This window comes from Borostomias antarcticus, assembly GCF_949987555.1.
Source record: "Borostomias antarcticus genome assembly, chromosome: 13".
Classification (NCBI taxonomy): Eukaryota; Metazoa; Chordata; class Actinopteri; order Stomiiformes; family Stomiidae; genus Borostomias; species Borostomias antarcticus.
Genome location: NC_140246.1, coordinates 19,258,255 through 19,283,111, shown reverse-complemented (window position 1 = coordinate 19,283,111; position 24,857 = coordinate 19,258,255). Strand labels below are relative to the sequence as shown.

The window sequence follows — 24,857 nt, the reverse complement described above, 5'->3', positions numbered from 1 at the left end:
GGCTGATTGATTGATTGATTAGCTGGTGTGTTGGTTGGTTGAATGATGAATGAACGATCATCTGGTTAGCTGGTTAATTGCTTGGCTGAGGAATCGATGAGTTTATTATTTGCTGAATTATTTTGCTCTGTGGTATGTGATTGGTTAAGAGGCGGGGTGGTTTAGGGTTAGGGTGAGGGTTTAATATTGGTGTAACAGGACGAACAGAAGTTACGTTTTTAGTTCCTATTTCACATTTCCATTTTAAGACTATGTTATATTTATAGGGTATTATGGGATGTCAGTCAGCAGAATTCAGGTGATATGAGACATGGAGAGGAACTGGAACCTGTTGCCAGGGGTTCCAGTATCATCAGATACAGATCAATAGTTAACTGATACTCAGGAACAGAAGGATCATGTGATGTAGAAAGAACTCTTACCAACATGATCACACATGACTCAACTCTTTTCAGTGTGTGTGTGTGTAGGAACGTGTGTATGCCCAGTGTATGTATGCCCGTGTGTGTTTGTGTGTGTGTGTGCACGCCTGTGTGTGTGTCGGGTGTGGAGATGCCAGTGATGTTTGTCTGATGGTGTCAGGCTGTATTAGAGCTGTGGACACTAATCCTGAGGACACGATAAGCCTGTCCATCAGAGCAGCAGAAGGAGAGGGAGAGAGAGAGACAGAGAGAAAAAGCCAGAGAGAGAGAGAGGCAGGCATCACCTCCACACAGCTCTCTCTCTCTGTTCTCCTGTCATGTCTTTTCAATGGCTTGCGGCTCTTCCATCCTTTCATTAAAAAAATAAATGCATTCATTCCTTAAGAACGTTTCTCTCTCTCTCTCTCTAGTTTCGCTCTGCTGTGTCCTATTTGTCCAATGTAGTACTACAGTTAGCCAAACTTCAATCCTTCGTCCTACCACATGATCACATGATCAGAGCAACAACGACAGTGGCAGTGGTGGCAAAATAATATTACAACCCGCAACAATGAGGGGTAGTAGAGCACTGCTACAGGGGCAGTAAACTGTTACAGGGGCAGTAGGCTACAAGGCTTCTCTGACAATCTGGTTGCCGTTGCTTACAATGTAGGCTATGTTTCTTAGTTTGACCGGTCTGAATTACAAAGTTGTTTTTTTTATTAGCTAAAGCAGAGATATGCTTTTCTCAGCCCCTGCCGCGTTCACGGTTCACAACAGTTTGCACCATGCAATTATTATTTGCATCATTTTTTTATTACTTAAATCGACAATGCTAGTTTTTGACAACCTGGACCTTATTTACGTCATATTATAAGACGTTTCACTCACCGAGATAACTTTGGTGTAATTCGGAGGCCTGTAGAAGAAATTTAAAATCCAGCGCGAGCCAAGTATATCCATGTAATGGCGGCGGACGGGGCACTGAGAATGCAGCTTCTAAAAAATCTATTTTCTGCCGCAAAACGGTTGTTTTCATCAATCTGTCTTTATGAATCGCTAGTTGTGCTTACATAGAGCGTAGGCCAGTTGTGGTTTTTCACATGCCTCTGTAATATGATCTTTAGAAAGGTCTTTAGAAACGAAATAGCTTCCCCACTTGCTCCAGCACGCATGCGCAGAGCGCAAGCGTTGATCCAGCACGCTGTGGGCATGCGTGCTGGAGCAAGTGAGGAAGCTATTTCGTTTCTAAAGACGTTTCTAAAGATCATATTACAGAGGCATGTGAAAAACCACAACAGGCCTACTCTATGTAAGCACAACTAGCGATTCATGTCAAAAGGGGTCAGTGGCCCTGTTCAAAAAGCTTCACTCTCAAGAACGAGGCGTCAATGTAGTCACCGCATCCTCTTCTATTAATACATCCATGCTTATTTCTGACAGAACTAGAAACATGACAGCGACAAACGTGGATGTATCGAGTGAGTTCTAAATCCAGGATGCACCCGCAAGTTTCAAGTCAGATGTGTGGATGCATTTTGGCTTCCGTTTTCAGAAATAAAATTGTGAGAAAATCGCATCGTCAACCCTGCATCGTGAATCACATCGCATCGTGAGTTGAGTGAATCGTTACATGCCTAGTTGTCAGATGTGTAAGAGGAGGACATGAGGAGGAATACAGAGGTCTAGTGGAGAAATGTGTTGGGTGGTGTGCACAGAACCACCTACAGCTCAACGTGGGAAAAATCTGGGAAATGGTGGTGGACTTTAAGAGGGCTCAGCTGACCCCCGTCTTCATTCAGGGGGTGGATGTCAAGGTGGTCCAGTCATACTAGTACTTAGGTGTGTATCTGGACAACAGGCTGGAATGGGCAGGAAACACTGAGGCCATCTACTAGAAGGGACACTCAACTTGTTTTTTTTAGTAGGCTCAGTCAACTCTATTTTTTGAGGAGGCTCAGAGTCAACTATTTTTGAGGAGGCTCGGGTCCTTTGATGTATGTAGAACCAGTCTGTAGTAGCAAGTCCAATCTTCTTGGCTGTCGTGTGCCGGGGCAGCAGCATCAAAGCAGTGGACGCAAACAGGCTGAACAAACTGACCAGGAGGGCTGGCTCTGTTCTGGGGGTCAGCCTGGACTCAGGAGGGCAGGATCTGTTCTGGGGGTCAGCCTGGACTCAGGAGGGCAGGCTCTGTTCTGGGGCTCAGCCTGGACTCAGGAGGGCAGGATCTGTTCTGGGGCTCAGCCTGGACTCAGGAGGGCAGGATCTGTTCTGGGGCTCAGCCTGGACTCAGGAGGGCAGGATCTGTTCTGGGGCTCAGCCTGGACTCAGTAGGGCAGGATCTGTTCTGGGGCTCAGCCTGGACTCAGTAGGGCAGGATCTGTTCTGGGGGTCAGCCTGGACTCAGGAGGGCAGGATCTGTTCTGGGGCTCAGCCTGGACTCAGGAGGGCAGGCTCTGTTCTGGGGGTCAGCCTGGACTCAGTAGGGCAGGATCTGTTCTGGGGGTCAGCCTGGACTCAGAGGGCAGGCTCTGTTCTGGGGCTCAGCCTGGACTCAGGAGGGCAGGCTCTGTTCTGGGGGTCAGCCTGGACTCAGGAGGGCAGGCTCTGTTCTGGGGGTCAGCCTGGACTCAGGAGGGCAGGCTCTGTTCTGGGGCTCAGCCTGGACTCAGGAGGGCAGGCTCTGTTCTGGGGGTCAGCCTGGACTCAGTGACAGTACATGCCAAGAGAGGGATGTGGGCCAAACTGAAGGTCATCATGGACAATGTCTCTCACTCTCTCCATGGCACTCTGGTCAGGCAGAGGAACACCTTCAGAGACAGACTGATCCTGCCACGGTGCTCCACTGAACACCTCCGTAGGTCCTTCCTACCAGTCGCCATTAGACTTTTAACAAACCCTCTGCCTGGTGGGATGCCATGCCATTAGGGCTGGGATAAATGATTATTTTGGTAATCGACTAATCTAACGATTATTTTTTAGTCATGATTAGTCATTTGTTCCGGTCATGCCTTGAATCTGTGCTTTCTGTAGGCACTGCTCTTCTTCCGGCCTCTAGCTAGAGTATTCCTTCAATAATTCACTTAATTGGTTATCTTATCTACAATCTACACCATCCATGAATTATGTTTTTAACTTTTAACCATGAAATGCAATATAAATTATCCCTTTTTACTATTTTCAGTCATGATATTTATTATGATATTTATTGAAGCCTAATCATTTATTGTGCACTAAGATAACCTGTGCTACAATCTGCTTTTGTTTACTTGGACTAAAAATAGGGAAAGATAAAAACAGAAAAATGTATTAAATATCTAAGGTATGCTAGAGTATTCCTTCTATAATTCACTGTGCTGCACTGCACTCTCCTACAATTACTTATCATAGTCTACCTATTTTTCACCTTATGTAGCCTACATATTTAGTTATGTAAAAATGACCATAATCATCACTATGAATTCTGTGAAGTGTCGCCCTGTAAATATTGCATAGTGATGCCTCGTCATTGTATGAGAATTCCATATTACTGTACCGTTACTGTCCATGGGAGTTGGTGGAATGGGAGTTAACGGAGCCCCCCCCTCCACGATTCCAAGTGGCAGCGCTATCGTAAAAATTAGCAACCCAGTATAAAACTGACACAACGCCGCTAGATTTGAAAACCGGAATTGTTTAGAGGACACGTTCAGCTACAAAGTAAGCTTAATTGTTATCACCAAATGTTGTCTGGTTGTATATATTTACAGTTTTTGTGACGTTGTCGCCTCAGAGTGGGTGTTAACGTAGCCCCTTCCTTTAGGAGGCACCACGAGACGTTTGTTTTGCAAGTTTTATCATAGAATACACTTCACTAACATAGCCTATGGCTGTCTCCCGGCATTCAAACCAGAGTTGACTTTCAAGGAGTGTAACTAGTCTGTATGATATCTGGCTAAATAAAATGAATAATACACCAGACCAGACCATAATAATACACAACTAAAAGGCCTATGTATGTATGTGTTATGTTACGATACATTAGCTAGTTAGCTACCCGTCTATGCTGCTGTAACGTTACTCTCTGCAGCTGGCTTGGAATGGACACTCAGCTGCAGAGATACTGAGACATATAACAACGTAGTCTACTACCTGCAGCCTGTAGTACAGGACATAAACTAAGCTAGTAATGTTTGAAAGATAAAGAGGCATATAACTAAACTCACCCGTCCTCCAAATAGCCCCCGTATGTTTCCTGTTCAAGTGCTCCCGCATTGGTGGTGCTGATATCCAACTGGTTTTTACATAATTTGCATCGCACCGTCTCTCGTTTTCACTGAAGTACTCCCACACTTTTGATACCGTAGCACCTTTTTCTCCACGTCTTCACCCTCATTTTCTGTCTGTTCCGCAACAGTTGCGGCAGAATCGAAGCGATACTGCCTCCAGTAGCGGCCCGTGTATTTACAGGTAGCACTACCTAACTAGGTAGCTAATGTGTTGAGCGCCAGTGAAAAAAGGACTTGAGAACAGACAAAATGAGGGTGAAGTGGAGAAAGGCACGACCTAGACTTTAGAATGGGTGAGAGTACTTAACCCAAGACAAGCCCAAAAGGACAGTGCGATGCAAACTATACAAAAATGAGTGAGCATTGTGTAGCATCAGTTAGCATCGTGTACTTTTGAACTTGTCACATTAGAACCGACTTCATCGACGCATACATTTCACGTAGGACAAATGTGCATAATCAATGACATTGACGAATAGTCCCAGCCCTACATGCCATGGACTTAAATTACATTAGACTGGCGGGATACCATGGACTTACAGTGGGGAGCTTCTAGCACTTATAAATGCTGCAGCATTTCACCATTGTGGCATTTCACACAAAAATCCTGCGGGAAATCTTGTGGGATTTCAGCCGGGCGTTATTTCATTTTAGTGATGCACCACCGCCAGGTGGCGTCTTTGAGCAGATTTAGCAGGCTGGGCTCACAGTGTATTTCTCCAATAGTCTACAAATGAAGACAAGCCTGATTATTGCATCATTACATTTCACACATTCTATGAAGGTGATGCACGGTACAGAGATAAGAAGAGTAGTCGTACGCACATCCTCCAAATGGTCAGGTGCTGGGTTACATGTCCATGATGAAGAAAAAGTAGAGAACCCGCAACACTGAGGACCAAGGCAAGGCAAGGGTTTTTTGCAGAAAAGATTGAAATTTATTTCAGTGTAACGACGTTTCGACCCTTGGGTCTTTGTCAAGAGCATGCACGGTACAGATACACAGCACAGCATTAGATGAGTACCTTATGTCTATTTTTATGTGAAGCACTGCATATAAATTCTCTGTTGTAAAGCACTTTGCGGTGCTTTTATCTATATGAAAGGTGATATACAAATAACGTTTTATTATTATTACGTTGTTCTCAAGTGGGGTTTTTTCTCCTTCTAGATGTAATTTAATTATTATGAACACGTCTATCTACAGTATCTATATCAGTAACTGACATCGGGTTAAGACGTGATGTCTGTTCAATCAATCAATCAAAGCTTTATTTGTATACCGCATTTCATACCCAGAGGCAACACAATGCACTTTACAGAGAACAAGGGAGGTGGGCAGACGTCCCACCCCTACATATTCCAGAGGGAAGCAAAAAAACCGTCTCACCCGGGGGCCAGATACGTGAGCTGTAAAAAATTCTTCCCTGACCCCTCTCAACAAGGCGATCGAGCAAGCTCCTGGAGTATGTTTGTCTACCGGCTAAGAACATTTATAAAGCAATAAATCACATTAAATTACATTTTCAGAGTAAGAGAGGCTAATAACATCATAGGAGAGACATGGCAAACACTGGTGTATGTCTGTGTGTGCGTGAATGTGCCTGGGCCCAGATAGAGGCAGGGGTCTGTTTTTGCGTTTTGTTTCTGGAACACATTCAACTGAGATGTGACACCATTCCGGGCACCAAATCCCAAGCTCCGATACAAATGGAACGCAGCATCAGACCTTATTTGTAAACCCCGGAAATAGCTTTGAAGACGGGGCACCAGCTACTGTAGCTGAGTGCAGTATGGCTTCATCACGATATGAAGGAAAAACACCTATGCATTCCTATCCATTGAGTGTGTTAGCGGTGACAGGCTATATCTCGAGAGTGCACAGTTTGACAGAACTTTGATACCAGCCATTATATGATAGTAAATAACCTCTTAACATGGCTCATAATGCTAAATTCTGAACCTGTCCAACCCAATCGAGACAGTCTGGCACCAACTGAAGCATTCATCCGGCACGTGGCAAAGCCCTCAACCAAAGGAGCTGATCATCGCCATAGAGACCTTCTGGTACGAGAGGCTGACCAGGGAGGAATGCAATGACCACATCCACCATCTCCAAACAGTGATACCCAAACTCATTGTGTCTGGTGGTGGCGATACGGGCCACTAGGCTGCCTACCCACTGCGTGTTGGGTTACATGCTGCATGACATGTATTTTCAGTAGGATAGTCCTATTTCTTCTATGTCTCTTCGGTGTCTATAAATGGTGGTAATGACACTGGGATTACAAACATGGTGATGATGATGGCCAACAGCTGGAGGAGAAGTCTTTGTAGTATGTCTGTAATGGCGCAGACAGTGTGTGTGTCACTCTTTCCCTGCAAGCAACACAAGCTAAGTAACTAGCCCAATATATACACCCTTCTCTCACGCCATCCTCACTGACCACACACACACACACACACTCACAAACTGATGTGCTGCTTTCAATTAAGTCCTATAGCTGCGATATCTAACCCTAACCCTGCCTGTAGTCCCCCCACCTCCCCCTGTCTCCATCCATTGCAGGGGTGCTGTTTTTGTTACACCATGGCCACCAGCCATCTCCTTGACAACAAAATCCAGCAAGCCTGTAATAGGGAAGAGTTGTCATGGATATAAAGCCCTAGTGATGGTTCTCATGGCTACAGGTCCCATAATAGGAACCAACATGCCCAGGTCTTTGTTTCCCCCTGATCCTCTTTGGGTCTGTCCCATTTCAAGGGTTGCATCCGACCTAGGCCGGATTTGAAGGCTGCTACGTCACAGCGGGGCGACAAGTGCTGTCCCAATTCATTCAGCCTACGAAGAGTCCTCCGAATGCAGCCCACAAACGCGGCCTACTTTTGACAAATTTGATCCTTCGCGGCCTGCTTTCGCGGCCCCCCTCCCAGAATTAGTTTCAGTCCGGATGAATTCCTGTACCAGCTGCCATTGCTCGGATTTTAAAACGTTTTTAAACCGCTTTGATGTTAATATTATTACATTTTAATAAAATGTCATGCCTGATAGTACCACCATAGAATTCCAATATGTGGAAACTTCATCCAAATTACGCCTGTATCTACGAGTTTAGATAGATGATTTAGATAGGCATTTTCTGTGGTGTTTCCATAACAGGACAGGTCGCGCTAAGTTACCTCAGGACAGGTCGCGCTACCGGCACGCGGCACGCTTTGGTACTTGCTTGGGGCTGCCTAGGCAACAAAATAACGAGTTGGGAATCCTCCGTAGGCTAGACCGTCCCATTTCACAGCGTAGGCTGCGACATAGGTAGGATGCAACCCTTGAATTGGGACAGACCCTTTGTGTGCTGCATGCTCACCGGTTAACCTTAGAAACAAAGAGGAGCGCTCTGAGAAGTCTTCCCCCTGGAGCAGAGAAGTTCCACTGTAAAAAATCCCTACACACACACACGCATACACACACGCAGAGAAGGACATAAATACATCAAAATGTAATTAATTACAAATTACAAATACTTGCTCAAAAATGTAATTCATTATACATACAAAATATTAGTCTGAAACATGTAATTAATTATAATTACGTATTTATGTAATTAAAATACAAAAAATACATGAAGAATATGGTTCGCCAGTGAAGCTCCCCAGTCCCAAACTGCTACATCACAAAACACCACTAGCTTACTAGCACTATTTCAACCATGTTATTAGCTACGTTAGCAGTAACGCTTGGCTAACATTAGTAGTGAGTTGGCTAGCTAGCTAGGATGAGCGACAGCTAAAGCACATTTCAAATTGCTCTGTTGGGCATTTTAGTGCCATGCAATAACATTAAGCTTGCTTTAACATAGCCTACAATATCTGATCATACAGTTAGTTTAATGCTAGGTTACACAGACCTACCTTTGTCTCCGGGAGAAATTCTAGCTGCCTGCAACTCGAGGGTTCCCAGACAATATAACGACACTATTCTGCCTCTGATTGGTGGGATGTATTGGTTCAGATGTGACATGTTGAGGCATGAGATTTTTGTTGGTGTAAGCTAAGTCAATCAGACATGAGTTAATAATAATAATATAATATATAATTGTGTTGTTGTTTTTTTCAAAGGGGAGGATAAACATGTAATTTCAGAATAAAATGCCATGAGATAAAAACATGTATTTTATGTATTTATAATACATAAATACAGGCTATATGTGTAATTAATTACAGAATACAAATTACTTCTACTTCTTAAAATTCAAGCTACAGTAAATACAAAATATAGCTGCAAGCAGCAATGTGGGGGCCAAGCAGGACGCTCGACCAGCGCATCAAAGACAACCAGTGAAACACACCACGCCGCATTCGAATCCCTACCGCAGTTTTGAAAATCGGGCATACGGTTCAGAATATACGTACTTCCAACTATGACAGGTTGGTGGTGCTAGAGAGTTCGAGGAGTTGACATAGACTTGGTGACAAAGGTCATGGGGCCGTCCCCGATGAGTGTGCCTAATGTGGTTATGATACATCAAAACGTTACTGAGATATGACCACACTTCCTGTTTTCAACCAATTGGTGGAAAATGACATCATAGGGTACGATGAACTCGGCATGATCCAGGGATTCCAACGGTACCTCATTTTTGAAAATCGGTCACACAGGTCAAAAGTTGTGTGCCTAAATGCACTTCCAACTTTGACATGGTGGTGGCGCTAGAGGGTTTGAGCTGTCGCGATGACACTTGCTCACAGGGGTCATGGGACTGACCCCAATGAGTGTGCCAAATGTGGCTTTGATACATTAACAATTTGCTGAGATATGACCCCATATCCTATTTGGCGGCTTGGATGCCAAATTTGATTGGCTGTATGGAGCGAACGCAATGGACAATCAAAAATCCCTTTAAGAATCCTATAGACATTGGTCTAGAGATGACACCCACTGAGTTTCATGCAGATTGGTGAAAATCCCTAGGAGGAGATACATTTTAAGTGTTTTCATAAAATCCAAAATGGTGGAAAATCCAATAATGCTGAAAATGATGTCAATGATGTCATGGCTGAAAATCGGCTTGAGCCAAGGAATCCAACGGTACCTTGTTTTTGAAAATCAGGCTTACAGGTCAAAAGTTGTGTGCACAAACGCACCTCCAACTTTGACACGTTGGTGGCGCTAGAGGGTTCGACCTGTGGACATGGGTCTTGGTGAAAAGACTCACGGGACTGTCATGAATGAGGGTGCCAATTTTCACAACTTTTTACCATACGGTTCTATGGGCTGCCATAGACTCCCATGTTAGAAGAATAAATAATAAATAAATACATAATAAGAAAAGGTACAAGAACAATGGTGGCCTTCGCAGCTTCGCTGCTTGGCCCCCAATTACAAAATACTTTAAAGTAATTAAAATACATATTTTAAATACATTTAATTAAAATACTGCCCATCCCTGCACACACGCACACACAGCTATGAAGTGATTATTGTAATGGGGTTGTAGGAGCCGCAGGTCTGAACAGTGGGGTTTTGTCTGTTTGTGTTCTGAGGAGTGTGTGTGTCATCGGGAGGTGGCAGGCCGTTCACTCACACAGCCTGAGGAGGATGCACATATGAATTAGCTCGTCCCGCCTCGCAGAGTGGGAGGCAGCACCGTGAAGTGGCACGAAACAAACGGTCCTCTTCTGAGTGAATGACATGAATCACACCATAACTTAGAGTTAATGGCCCAGCTCACTCACTCTCTCTTACACACATGCAAGCTCACACGTACACGTGCGCACCCACACACACAGACGACAAACGAGTCATCCGCTGTGACCGATGACAAATGATCAGATGTCATCTCAAACGCTCCATGCTAACAGTGAAGCTCCGAATGACTGGGGTTGATGGGTGGCCTCACTAGCATTAGAATGTTAGTACACAGATGTGGCTGTACTGTGTGTGTATGTTTGCGCATGGCACACGTGTGTGTGTGTGTGTATATGAGGGGTGTAAGTAACAAAAATTAATAAATAAATATGTTGTTGATTAAAATGCAATTGAATTAAATGTGTGATTGATTAAAATGCAATCAAATTAAATGTGTGAATGAATAAAATGCAATCAAATTAAATAATTCATTAAATTAATCATTAAATTATTCATTATATTAATCGTTAAACTGCACTTTTATCATTTGAGTGTGCTTTAATCATTAAAAGTGTGCTTTCATCATTAGTGTGCTTTTATCAGTAAACTGCACTTTTATCATTAGAGTGTGCTTTTATCATTAGATTGTGCGTTTATCAGTGTGCTTTCACTTTTATCATTAGACTGCGCTTTTGCCCTTTCCCAACACACACCACTCTAACGATAAAGCCTTTATCATTAGACTGGTGTGTGTTGTATGTGTCAATCAGCTGACCACGCCCACAGGCGTACACCCAGGCTATCCTTGTCGATTGGACGTGTCTTTTGATGAAAAATGTCATGCACATGACCGCAGTTTAAAAAAAATGGCGCAGGCAGCCTCTGATGTGCAGGGTTTTATTGTAAATAAACTTTGAGTCTGTCGAGATCTTGCTATCAGCGGCCCAAGCGACGACGTCCTCCTTTTCAACTTGGAATAGCTAAAATGTTTTCTTGTTAATGCACAAGCTAGCGGAGTTCAAATAAATCCAAGGGTGGTCAAGCTAGTAGCTGATGCTACAAGCGAACTTCTAACGTTACAGCTAACTGAAGTCAGTTTTTCCCATTGACGTACATGCAGACAGACGTGGTTTAGTAGGGAGACCACGTTTAAACATTTCTCAGGAAACGTTGGAGTGGTTTGTCAATTGCGGCTATTCCGCCTTTGGAATAGCTGAGTGCCTTGAAGTACACCCCAATCCCATCAGACAGTGGGATTCTAGACCTTTTTGACTGGGGGGGGGGCACAGAGATATGCCAGAGTGGCAATTCAGTTGTTTTTTTCTGCATGCGTGCATGTGAAGAAGCAAAACACATGTTCTCAAAGCACAAGTCGTACCTACAAGCTATAGTAGCCTACTTTTTTTATTTTTACAAATTGTATATTTCCACCCACTACAGGAATCACAATAATTATTAAAAACGGTTTTAATAAACTTCACTGCATAAGCGCCTACCATAATTTGTACTCACACTGGTTCCCCAGCCTCCTCACACACATCCAGCAATGGTCCATATTTGTCATGTTTTGTGATTGAAATGTCAAAATCATGACACCAAACAAATGTAATCAAGTGTCCACTGTCCATAATTTATTCTTTTAACATGGTACCTCCATATTTAGGCTACATTCAGAAAAAAAATCATCAGATCACATGTCATTCAGCCAGTTTATAAACAACAATACTGCAGCAGCTGAATACGTCTTAATTGAAAAAGGTCAAAGAGTGCCGAAATGCAGTTTTATTTAGAAAACTTGCATTGCTCCCTGCCACTTCCTGTAGGTTCCAGGCTACATACAGTGATGTGCACAGCCTGCATGCAAAGAGTCACCATTGCCAGCACTGTTGTCGGTAACCTCCCCTTGTCTTCGGGACCACGGGAACCAGATTTTGCAGAACCTGGCGCTGCTGCAGAACAAGCCCGAATGACACCATAAACCAATCTCCATCCAAAAGCAAATATTAAAATGAAACTGTTCATTGTCTGAAATTAAACTAACCACAATCTCATTGACATGATCAAGGTAATTAAATATTGTGGTATATTTCACTTCTTCACTTTTGGGTTAAAAAGTTCTTCAGGAGAAAAATCCGGTCAAATCAACAATTTATTGAGCACGCCTCACAGGTCAAATCTTCGGCAATACTAAAGTTCTTTTACGAGGTGGCGAGCTTATATCTTGGCTTCAGGCCAAATATCACATGACAAAAAAAATTGCATACAAGGGATGTTCATTAACACAGATCTGATCAACTAGTCTTGTAATTGGTCAACAGGTCATTGAGCTCTGCCCCCCTCCGGACATGGGGCAATTCTGGGTTCTTCCTGTGTCCTCCTAAGATCACGTTACAACTGTAGACTTCCTGACTTCTTCTTCAGAGGTGTTATCTTTATTGACTCAGGGACAAAGGAATGTTTACTCAGGACAGGGCATCTGTTGTCACTAACCTGTTATAATAACACAGTTCTACCTAAAGTGAAGTTTATTCATTATTCTTAGTAAATTGATTACTACATGAGAGTAATACAAATGTATTGATGTAATACAGTATAAAAATACACTACAATATGTTTACCAATGGGAAGTCTGGAACTAGCAGGATTTTGCCTACCCATGTGTAAGGCTGGAGACTCCAGCTACATATCCAAGCTGGCTCTGGCTGTCATCCTTATCATCACTACAAACAGTGCTGGCTGCTGTCTTACATTTGAATGCTCTGATTTATTTTCATACTGTAAATAGTTGCATGACACACATCACTTTATAACACATTTCAGGGATGATAACTCATCTGGGATGAAAAAGGTGACAAAGAGCAAACCCATACACAAATCAAACAAATGACCAATTTTGGATTAAAAAACAGCCAATTCATCCCCTCCACCCACCTTTGAGTGTGAGTAGCAGCTGCATACTACTATCAATCTGATGACAAAATGGAGTATCATACTCCGAGTTCAATTGTAGTCCCACTCACATGACAGGACAGCAGATTACCTTAAATTTAGCCTAGCAATCAGAAAAACTTTCGTTTTTTGTAACATGTTTTTCATGAAGGCTAATGTGCATTTCAACTAGCTAGCTAACTATCATAATGCTAGCTAGCTGACTTCAGATTTACAAGCAAGTGGAGAGACGATGATGACACTAGCTAGCTTTCATTAAATCGTGTTACAAAGAAAATAACTATGTTTAAACATTTTAACTACTGACACACTTAAAAATACATCTTTCTGAGGGGGAGTTAAAGAATATGTGAGACAGCCAAGTTCAAATACCTTCTAGTAAAGTTAGCTAACTGCTTGCTCTTGCAGAAAGCAGTGTCGTGAGCTTCTGGGGTGGACTAAACTAGGGGTGTGCCCGAATACGAATACGGTATTCGGATGAGTACAAATAGTAGCTTTTTCCCGAATAGTAAATTCGTACGAATATTGTAAAAAATATTCGGGAGGGGGGAAAACAGTCAAATACTGTATGAGAGAGCGATACGCGCACGTTCTGTCTGCTTGTTGATATGACACGATGAGGGAGAGAGACAGAGGCGCACGCGCTTGCCATCTCGTACCTGCTGTCTGTCTAGACGTCTAGACAACGCGGAGAGGGAGAGAAAGTTTGGAGCGCGCTGATAGTAGGCACTAGGCAGCAACGAACGTAAGCAGCACCGAGGGCTTTTGTCCCTAGTTAACTGGTTTATTGAGACAGTTATTGGATTTTCTTTTTTTTTGCAGCCTACCTGCTGCAATAGCCTATGTGAACTGTACCGTTTGTTTGAGCAGAGGAGGACCGGTAGCTAGCTTGTTAGCTCAGTGTAGTAGGCTATATCTAGCTAACGCTAGCTATTTCCGCTACGCATGCTCAGCCTCTCACTAGCCTATACAATGTCCGGCGATTTTGAAATATGAAATAATTATGAAAGTATATATTTTAACAACTGAAACACAACTGATCAAATGTTTGATCCATGCCGTTCAGTTATCAGCACAACACAGTAGTCTAGTGTAGGCCTAGGATAGGCTATAATCAAAGTCCTTATCTCTGATATAACAATAATAAACTATTTAAACAGATTTAAAAGATAATAAGAATAATTTCACTACAATACCCTACTTACCCATGGTTTAGGCACTGTTGAAACTTGAGTAGGCTATAGGCCTACAATTAGGCCTAGTCATTTTTCTCGGCTTATTACATTTAATTTGGCTTTATGTCATATTTGCTGTGCAAGTGCATGATTGATTGAATATGTATCTTATAAATTGAATATTTGGATTGTTGGAATATTGTTTATTGAACATTTGTAATGTTCTTTTCGTCCATAGGCCCTAGCGCATAGGCCCAAGCGCGTTCTAGAGGCGCACGCTTTTTTGAACCATTTAGGCCTACGCTTTATTGTAGTGGCTCACACATGATCCTAATTTGAATAGACCTATATAATTTGTGTTTAATGGTTGTGCTGAAGCAGTGACATGATATGACCCCTCCGATTTGTTTGGAAAAGGAAATAGAAAGCAGAAACTTTGGATTATGGACTCCTGACAACTTTCTGAGTTATACATACAGTGTTTAAAAAACATTTAATCCATCGGGCTATATAGGCCTACAATAAAAACATCGTTTCGGTTTTTATTGTAGCCTACATATGGATTAAAGGCTTTTTAAGCACTTTGCCACCCAATAAGTTAATCAATTTGACCGAGCGCGTCCTCCCGTTCCGCAGCTAAAATGCAACCGGTCAGAAACTAACACAAACCCTACAACATAGGCATGTATTAGTTTAGAGTTTAGTTTATTGGTTTGAATGTAAAATGTTTATCTTTTCAATTATATTTATAGTAATACATGTTTATTGCTGGGTTTGTGAAAACCATTACTAGTACACCACGCTGCCTGTGTCACATGGTTGCAGATAATAAATTAGATATTATGACACGGGAGAAATAGGGCTACTATAGCTGTTCTAGCAAAGTTGCTATGAGGACTTATATTTTGATTTAGAAAAATGTTTTTCAGTTTCTAACTAAATATAGAATGCCCCCCAGTTAATGGTGGTGGTGGGGTTCTGACACTTAATAGTTTGTTAAAATAAAAACATACAGGATGATAAGGAGGAGGAATTATACTTCATAATTAATGATAATATATATATAAACAGCAATTATGATGCGTTGAAAGCACAGCAATTGCAATGCCAATTAATATTAGGCTAAAGAAATGACATTTCCCCCCAGTTTAAACCGTTTTGAACCGACTTCCGAATACGAATAATTAGCTGTCAAATACAGATACAAATACAAATAGTGGGCTCCCGGCACACCCCTAGACTAAACCATTTTGTAGGGTGAATAGTGGTTAAGTGGGACACTTTCTGATTTTTTTGATTCGGCTTCATTTTTTATAATGATCTAAATGTCTCAGGCCCTCATATGCTACCATTCTAAATAGCTTAAGGGCTCTACTTTACTACAGAGAAGAAAAAATAAAGAAACATTTAACACAGGGGGGATGACTCCTCAAACACACACTGACCCCAAACCACATTTTTCCAGGCGCTACTGGCAAACTGGGACACCTTTACTGTCAAATTGGGACACCCATTTAGGCCTATTGAATTACATACAGAGTAATAATAAAAACAGTATTATTGTTATTATTAGTATTGTTATTAAGAACTAGAAAGTACATTTCCTGGAGAAAATGTGAGGTGGGCTAGCTGCTGCAGCTGTATGTAACAGCTACTGCTAGAACTACTATGGACCAGGCAATCTCCATGCACCCACTGGCGAAGACCGTGCGTCTCTAGCCCACTCAGGGGCTGAGTTGTGGGGTCTGTGGCGTGGACAGTGGCATGGTGGTGAGACTCCGCCCCCTCAGGTCAGAGCTGGTCGAGGACAGTGTACCCCTCTCCGGGCCACCTACCTGACTCCACCATGAAGACCTCCGGGCAGTCTCCTTGCACCCATTGGTGAAGACTGTGTGTCTCTAGCTCAATCAGGGGCTGAGTTGTGGGGTCTGTGGCGTGGTGGCGAGACCACCACGCCACCACGAAGAGAAAGAAAGAAAGAAAGAAAGAAAGAAAGAAAGAAAGAAAGAAAGAAAGAAAGAAAGAAAGAAAGAAAGAAAGAAAGGAAGAAAGAAAGAAAGAAGGATGGAAGGAAGGATGGAAGGATGGAAGGATGGAAGGAAGGAAGGAAGGAAGGAAGGAAGGAAGGAAGGATGGAAGGAAGGATGGAAGGAAGGATGGAAGGATTGAAGGAAGGAAGGAAGGAAGGATGGATGGATGAAAGAAAGAAACAAAGTAAGAAAGATGGATGGATGGATGAAAGAAAGATGGATGGATGGATGGATGGATGAAAGAAAGAAGGATGGATGGAAGAAAGAAAAAGAAAGAAAGAAAGAAGGAAAGAAAGAAAGAAAGAGGGAAAGAAGGAAAGAAGGAAAGAAGGATGGATGGATGGATGGATGAAAGAAAGAACGATGGATGGATGAAAGAAAGAGAAAGAAAGAAGGATGGATGAAAGAAAGAAAGAAAGAAAGAAAGAAAGAAAGAAAGAGGGAAAGAAGGAAAGAAGGATGGATGGATGGATGGATGGATGAAAGAAAGAAAGAAAGAACGATGGATGGATGAAAGAAAGAGAAAGAAAGAAGGATGGATGAAAGAAAGAAAGAAAGAAAGAAAGAAAGAAAGAAAGAAAGAAAGGAAGAAAGAAAGAAAGAAAGAAGGATGGAAGGAAGGATGGAAGGATGGAAGGAAGGAAGGAAGGAAGGAAGGAAGGATGGAAGGAAGGATGGAAGGAAGGATGGAAGGAAGGATGGAAGGATGGAAGGAAGGATGCAAGGAAGGAGGGAAGGAAGGATGGAAGGATGGAAGGAAGGAAGGATGCAAGGAAGGAGGGAAGGAAGGATGGATGGATGAAAGAAAGAAACAAAGTAAGAAAGATGGATGGATGGATGAAAGAAAGATGGATGGATGGATGGATGGATGGATGAAAGAAAGAAAGAAAGAAAGAAAGAAGGATGGATGGAAGAAAGAAAAAGAAAGAAAGAAAGAAGGAAAGAAAGAAAGAAAGAAAGAAAGAAAGAGGGAAAGAAGGAAAGAAGGAAAGAAGGATGGATGGATGGATGGATGAAAGAAAGAACGATGGATGGATGAAAGAAAGAGAAAGAAAGAAGGATGGATGAAAGAAAGAAAGAAAGAGGGAAAGAAGGAAAGAAGGATGGATGGATGAAAGAAAGAAAGAAAGAAAGAACGATGGATGGATGAAAGAAAGAGAAAGAAAGAAGGATGGATGAAAGAAAGAAAGAAAGAAAGAAAGAAAGAAAGAAAGAAAGAAAGAAAGAAAGAAAGAAAGAAAGAAAGAGAAAGAAGGAAGGATGGAAGGAAGGATGGAAGGAAGGAAGGATGGAAGGAAGGATGGAAGGAAGGAAGGAAGGATGGAAGGAAGGAAAGAAAGGAAGGAAAGATGGAAGGATGGAAGGAAGGAAGGAAAGGAAAGGAAGGAAGGAAGGATGGATGGATGGAAGGAAGGAAGGAAGGAAGGAAGGAAGGAAGGAAGGAAGGAAGGAAGGAAGGAAGGAAGGAAGGAAAGAAGGAAGGAAAGATGGATGGAAAGAAGATGGAAGGATGGATGGAAGGAAGGAAGGAAAGGAAGAAAGGAAGGAAAGAAGGAAGGATGGAATGAAGGATGGATGGATGGAAGGAAGGAAGGAAGGAAGGGAAGAAAGGAAGGATGGATGGAAGGAAGGAAAGAAAGAAAGAAGGATGGAAGGAAGGAAGGAAGGAAGGAAGGAAAGAAAGGAAGGAAGGAAGGAAGGAAAGATGGATGGAAGGAAGGAAGGAAGGAATGAATGAATATGAATGCTACCACAGTAGTCATAAAAGGGTGCCTGTACAGAGAGCATGCACGTGTCCCCAAATTCAAATCCCAACTGACACTGTGAGCATCCTCTCATTCACTTCAATGGAAAGGCATGTTGGATTCAGACAGCTCTCTCTCAAAAAGTATAAAGGTCACAGCCTAGATATTGACACCGTAGCAATCCTGAGAAAATGCTGAACATTTCAGGCTATGATATGTCCGTGTAGCTTAAAAACTGTAGGCATGGCGACGAGTTAGAAAAAGTGTAAAAATGCAAAATTAGCAGCTCAAAAGGTAGAGTGTGGGCCCATACGTTTCAATGGGGAGCACAGTTGCCGAACAAATCGTCATACCGTGAAAACTATAAGTCACACAGCTTAGATACTTATATTGTACGAATCAGCACAGTTGTGTGAATGTTTTGATGTATAATATGTGTGTGAGCTTTCAAAACTGTAGGAGTGCCAGCAGTTTACAAATTGTGTGAATATTTTCAAAGCAACAGCTGCCACCACTCTAAAAACATAATGATACTGAACATTCCACCAGCAGTTTCAATGGCACAAAAATGACTATTAAAAGTTAAATTACTAAAAAACTATAAAAAATATCAAAAATCTGAATACATCCGGGAAACAGCTAAAGACGATGAACATTTTAAAGTTTGAATGAAGTTTCTAGCACAAAGTATGAAGAAGTAGTTAAGGGCCAAAAAACTGGGGAGAATAATAATAATAATAACTAGAAAATTGCATTTCCTGCAGAAAATGCGTGTGAATGCTGAGCAGCTGAACGGAATAGCACAAGCATTGCTGAAAATGCATGAATGTGAAAAATCTGAAATGTCAAATGCATCACACCTGAATGGTTGAAAATCCTGGAAGCTGAAAAGCCTGGAAGCTGAAAAACCTTGAAGTTTCAGTTTCAGCTGAACTGTGAAACTGGCAGAATTGGAAGCTGAAGTGCATTACATGAAGAAGCTAAGAACTTAAATACATGTCTACAAAAGCTGGAAGATAAACTGTTACACTGTAATGATGGAATGTATTGCTAAAAAGATTGGAAGCTGAAAAACCTGGAAGCTGAAATGTGAAACTGGCAAAATTGGACACTGAATTACATTGCCTTAAGGAGCTAAAAACTTAAATACATTGCTACAAAAGCTGGAAGATAAACTGTAATACTGTCAAAGCTGGAACATGGAATAAATGATGGAATATATTGCTAAAAAAGCTTGTAGGCTGGAAAACCTGGAAGCTTAGCCGAAATGTGAAACTGGCAGAATTGGAACTGCATTACCTAAAGAAGCTAAGAACTGAAATACTTTTAAACTTTTCAACCTGAGTAGTTTAAGACTTGAACTGAGCTTTTAGCTTGAAAGATGAGCAATAGAGTAATACTGTCAAAGCTGAAAGATGGAATAAATGATGGAATGTATAGCTTAAAAGCTTGGAAGCCTGTCGGGGACAGTGCAGTGATCTCTGGGCAATCTCTATGCACCAGATGGTGAAGACCGTGTGTTTCTAGCCCACATGGGCTGAGTTCTGTGGCCCATGGCGTGGATAGTGGCGTGGTCGCAAGACTCCACCTCCTTGGGTCACAACCCGTCGGGGACAGTACAGTGACCTCTTGGCAATCTCCATGCAACCTCCAGTGAAGACTGTGTGTCTATAGCCACCTCAGAGGCTGTGTTGTGAGGTCCGTGGCGTGGATAGTGGCGTGATAGCGAGACTCCGGCCCCTCCAGTCAGAGCAGGTCGGGGGCAGTGCAATGACATCCGGGCAATCTCCATACACCCAACAGTGAAGACCGTGTGTCTGTAGCTCACTCAGGGTCTTAGTTGTGGTGTCTGTGTTGTGGATAGTGACGTGGTGACGGGACTCCGCCCCCTCGGTTCACAGCCAGTTGTGGACAGTGTAGTCCGCACCGGGCTACCCACCTGCCTTCACCAGTGAAGACCGTGTGTCTCTAGCCACCTCAAAGGCTGTGTTGTGAGGTCTGAGGCGTGGTAGTGGCATGGTGGCGAGACTCCGCCCTCTCGGGTCGAGCCGGTCGGGGGCAGTGCACTGAAATACGGGCAATCTCCCTGCACCCACCAGTGAAGACTGTGTGTCTGTAGCTCACTCAGGGTCTTAGTTGTGGTGTCTGTGGCGTGGATAGTGGCGTGGTGGCGAGACTCCGCCTTCTTAGGTCATAGCCGGTCTTGGACAGTGTAGGCCGTGCCGGGCTACCCACCTGCCTTCACCAGTGAAGACCGTGTGTCTCTAGCCACCTCAGAGGCTGTGTTGTGAGGTCCGTGGCGTGGATAGTGGCGTGATAGCGAGACTCCGGCCCCTCCAGTCAGAGCAGGTCGGGGGCAGTGCAATGACATCCGGGCAATCTCCATACACCCAAGAGTGAAGACCGTGTGTCTGTAGCTCACTCAGGGTCTTAGTTGTGGTGTCTGTGTTGTGGATAGTGACGTGGTGACGGGACTCCGCCCCCTCGGGTCACAGCCAGCTGTGGACAGTGTAGGCCGCACCGGGCTACCCACCTGCCTTCACCAGTGAAGACCGTGTGTCTCTAGCCACCTCAAAGGCTGTGTTGTGAGGTCTGAGTCGTGGTAGTGGCATGGTGGCGAGACTCCGCCCTCTCGGGTCGAGCCGGTCGGGGGCAGTGCACTGAAATACGGGCAATCTCCCTGCACCCACCAGTGAAGACTGTGTGTCTGTAGCTCACTCAGGGTCTTAGTTGTGGTGTCTGTGGCGTGGATAGTGGCGTGGTGGCGAGACTCCGCCTTCTTAGGTCATAGCCGGTCTTGGACAGTGTAGGCCGTGCCGGGCTACCCACCTGCCTTCACCAGTGAAGACCGTGTGTCTCTAGCCACCTCAGAGGCTGTGTTGTGAGGTCCGTGGCGTGGATAGTGGCGTGATAGCGAGACTCCGGCCCCTCCAGTCAGAGCAGGTCGGGGGCAGTGCAATGACATCCGGGCAATCTCCATACACCCAAGAGTGAAGACCGTGTGTCTGTAGCTCACTCAGGGTCTTAGTTGTGGTGTCTGTGTTGTGGATAGTGACGTGGTGACGGGACTCCGCCCCCTCGGGTCACAGCCAGCTGTGGACAGTGTAGGCCGCGCCGGGCTACCCACCTGCCTTCACCAGTGAAGACCGTGTGTCTCTAGCCACCTCAAAGGCTGTGTTGTGAGGTCTGAGTCGTGGTAGTGGCATGGTGGCGAGACTCCGCCCTCTCGGGTCGAGCCGGTCGGGGGCAGTGCACTGAAATACGGGCAATCTCCCTGCACCCACCAGTGAAGACTGTGTGTCTGTAGCTCACTCAGGGTCTTAGTTGTGGTGTCTGTGGCGTGGATAGTGGCGTGGTGGCGAGACTCCGCCTTCTTAGGTCATAGCCGGTCTTGGACAGTGTAGGCCGTGCTGGGCTACCCACCTGCCTTCACCAGTGAAGACCGTGTGTCTCTAGCCACCTCAGAGGCTGTGTTGTGAGTTCCGAGGCATGGTAGTGGCGTGGTGGCAAGACTCCGCCCCCTCCAGTCAGAGCAGGTCGGGGGCAGTGCAATGACATCCGGGCAATCTCCATACACCCAACAGTGAAGACCGTGTGTCTGTAGCTCACTCAGGGTCTTAGTTGTGGTGTCTGTGTTGTGGATAGTGACGTGGTGACGGGACTCCGCCCCCTCGGGTCACAGCCAGTTGTGGACAGTGTAGGCCGCACCAGGCTACCCACCTGCCTTCACCAGTGAAGACCGTGTGTCTCTAGCCACCTCAGAGGCTGTGTTGTGAGGTCCGTGGCGAGGTAGTTGCGTGATGGTGAGACTCCGCCCCCTCGGGTCAGAGCAGGTCGCGGGCAGTGCAGTGACGACCGGGCAATCTCCCTGCAACCACCAGTGAAGACCGTGTGTCTGTAGCTCACTCAGGGTCTTAGTTGTGGTGTCTGTGTTGTGGATAGTGACGTGGTGACGGGACTCCGCCCCCTCGGGTCAGAGCCGGTTGTGGACAGTGTAGTCCGCACCGGGCTACCCACCTGCCTTCACCAGTGAAGACCGTGTGTCTCTAGCCACCTCAAAGGCTGTGTTGTGAGGTCTGAGGCGTGGTAGTGGCATGGTGGCGAGACTCCGCCCTCTCGGGTCGAGCCGGTCGGGGGCAGTGCACTGAAATACGGGCAATCTCCCTGCACCCACCAGTGAAGACTGTGTGTCTGTAGCTCACTCAGGGTCTTAGTTGTGGTGTCTGTGGCGTGGATAGTGGCGTGGTGGCGAGACTCCGCCTTCTTAGGTCATAGCCGGTCTTTGACAGTGTAGGCCGTGCCGGGCTACCCACCTGCCTTCACCAGTGAAGACCGTGTGTCTCTAGCCACCTCAGAGGCTGTGTTGTGAGGTCCGTGGCGTGGATAGTGGCGTGATAGCGAGACTCCGGCCCCTCCAGTCAGAGCAGGTCGGGGGCAGTGCAATGACATCCGGGCAATCTCCATACACCCAACAGTGAAGACCGTGTGTCTGTAGCTCACTCAGGGTCTTAGTTGTGGTGTCTGTGTTGTGGATAGTGACGTGGTGACGGGACTCCGCCCCCTCGGGTCACAGCCAGTTGTGGACAGTGTAGGCCGCACCGGGCTACCCACCTGCCTTCACCAGGCAAGACCGTGTGTCTCTAGCCACCTCAAAGGCTGTGTTGTGAGGTCTGAGTCGTGGTAGTGGCATGGTGGCGAGACTCCGCCCTCTCGGGTCGAGCCGGTCGGGGGCAGTGCACTGAAATACGGGCAATCTCCCTGCACCCACCAGTGAAGACTGTGTGTCTGTAGCTCACTCAGGGTCTTAGTTGTGGTGTCTGTGGCGTGGATAGTGGCGTGGTGGCGAGACTCCGCCTTCTTAGGTCATAGCCGGTCTTGGACAGTGTAGGCCGTGCCGGGCTACCCACCTGCCTTCACCAGTGAAGACCGTGTGTCTCTAGCCACCTCAGAGGCTGTGTTGTGAGGTCCGTGGCGTGGATAGTGGCGTGATAGCGAGACTCCGGCCCCTCCAGTCAGAGCAGGTCGGGGGCAGTGCAATGACATCCGGGCAATCTCCATACACCCAACAGTGAAGACCGTGTGTCTGTAGCTCACTCAGGGTCTTAGTTGTGGTGTCTGTGTTGTGGATAGTGACGTGGTGACGGGACTCCGCCCCCTCGGGTCACAGCCAGTTGTGGACAGTGTAGGCCGCACCAGGCTACCCACCTGCCTTCACCAGTGAAGACCGTGTGTCTCTAGCCACCTCAGAGGCTGTGTTGTGAGGTCCGTGGCGAGGTAGTGGCGTGATGGTGAGACTCCGCCCCCTCGGGTCAGAGCAGGTCGCGGGCAGTGCAGTGACGACCGGGCAATCTCCCTGCAACCACCAGTGAAGACCGTCTGTCTGTAGCTCACTCAGGGTCTTAGTTGTGCTGTCTGTGTTGTGGATAGTGACGTGGTGGCGAGACTCCGCCCCCTCGGGTCAGAGCCGGTTGTGGACAGTGTAGGCCGCACCGGGCTACCCACCTGCCTTCACCAGTGAAGACCGTGTGTCTCTAGCCACCTCAGAGGCTGTGTTGTGAGTTCCGAGGCATGGTAGTGGCGTGGTGGCAAGACTCCGCCCCCTTGGGTCAGAGCCGGTCGGGGACAGTGTACTGCTCTCTGGGCCACCCACATTCTCCAGGCAACCCACATGCACGCAACTGTGAAAACTGTGTCTTTAGCCAACTCAGGGGCTGAGATGTGGGGGCCGTGGCGTAGATAATGGCGTGATGGCGAGACTCCATCCCCTCGGGTCAGAGCAAGTCAGGAGCAGGTCAGTGACCGCCAGGCCATCCCCATGCACCCCTCATTGGAGACCGTGTGTCTATAGCCCACTCCGTGGCCGAACAGTAGCTGTGGAGGTTTTGTATAGGAGTTGAAGTGAGAAGCAGGTGCAGTGAGAAGCAGTGTGTTTGTTATAAGTACAGCTACTGTAGTACTACACTGAAAATGTATTTAACCACTCATCATAACTCATAGTTTTATTGAGTGCAATAGCTGAAAGAGTAGAAAAGGTATTAATATGAGTTTACAGCCTGAAAAAGTGTCATTCTGAATATTTCTTTGAATATAAGGAAGGTAGGAAGGAAGGAAGGAAGGAAGGAAGGAAGGAAGGAAGGAGGGAAGGAAGGCAGGAGGGAGGGAGGGAGGGAAGGAAGGAAGGAAGGAAGGAAGGAAGGAAGGAAGGAAGGAAGGAAGGAAGGAAGGAAGGAAGGAAGGAAGGAAGGAAGGAATATGAATGCTACCACAGTAGTCATAAAAGGGTGCCAGTACAGAGAGCCTGCGCGTGTCCCCAAATTCAAATCTCAACTGACACTGAGCATCCTCTCATTCACTTCAATGGAAAGGCATGCCGGCTTCAGACAGCTCTCTCTCAAAAAGTATAAATGCTACAGCTTGGCTATTGACACCGTAGGAATCCTGAGAACTTGCTGAACATTTGTATGTATAATTGTCCGTGTAGCTTAAAAACTGTAGGCATGGCAACGAGTTAGAAAAAGGGTTAAAATGCAAAATCAGCAGCTCAAAAGTCAGAGTGTGGGCCCATACGTTTCAATGGAGAGCGCAGTTGCCGAACAAATTGTCATGAAGAGAAAACTATAAGTCACACGGCGTAGATACTTACATTGTACGAATCAGCACAGT

General features: G+C 45.3%; 1 protein-coding gene across 1 annotated transcript in view; it reads left to right on the top strand.

Annotated features, from left to right (window-relative positions):
- Positions 1-24,857, top strand: part of LOC311317037 (voltage-dependent L-type calcium channel subunit alpha-1C-like) — a gene marked incomplete at both ends in the record, with an annotated part of 479,213 nt that overhangs the window by 152,226 nt on the left and 302,130 nt on the right. The gene's annotated exons all lie outside the window — the stretch shown is intronic.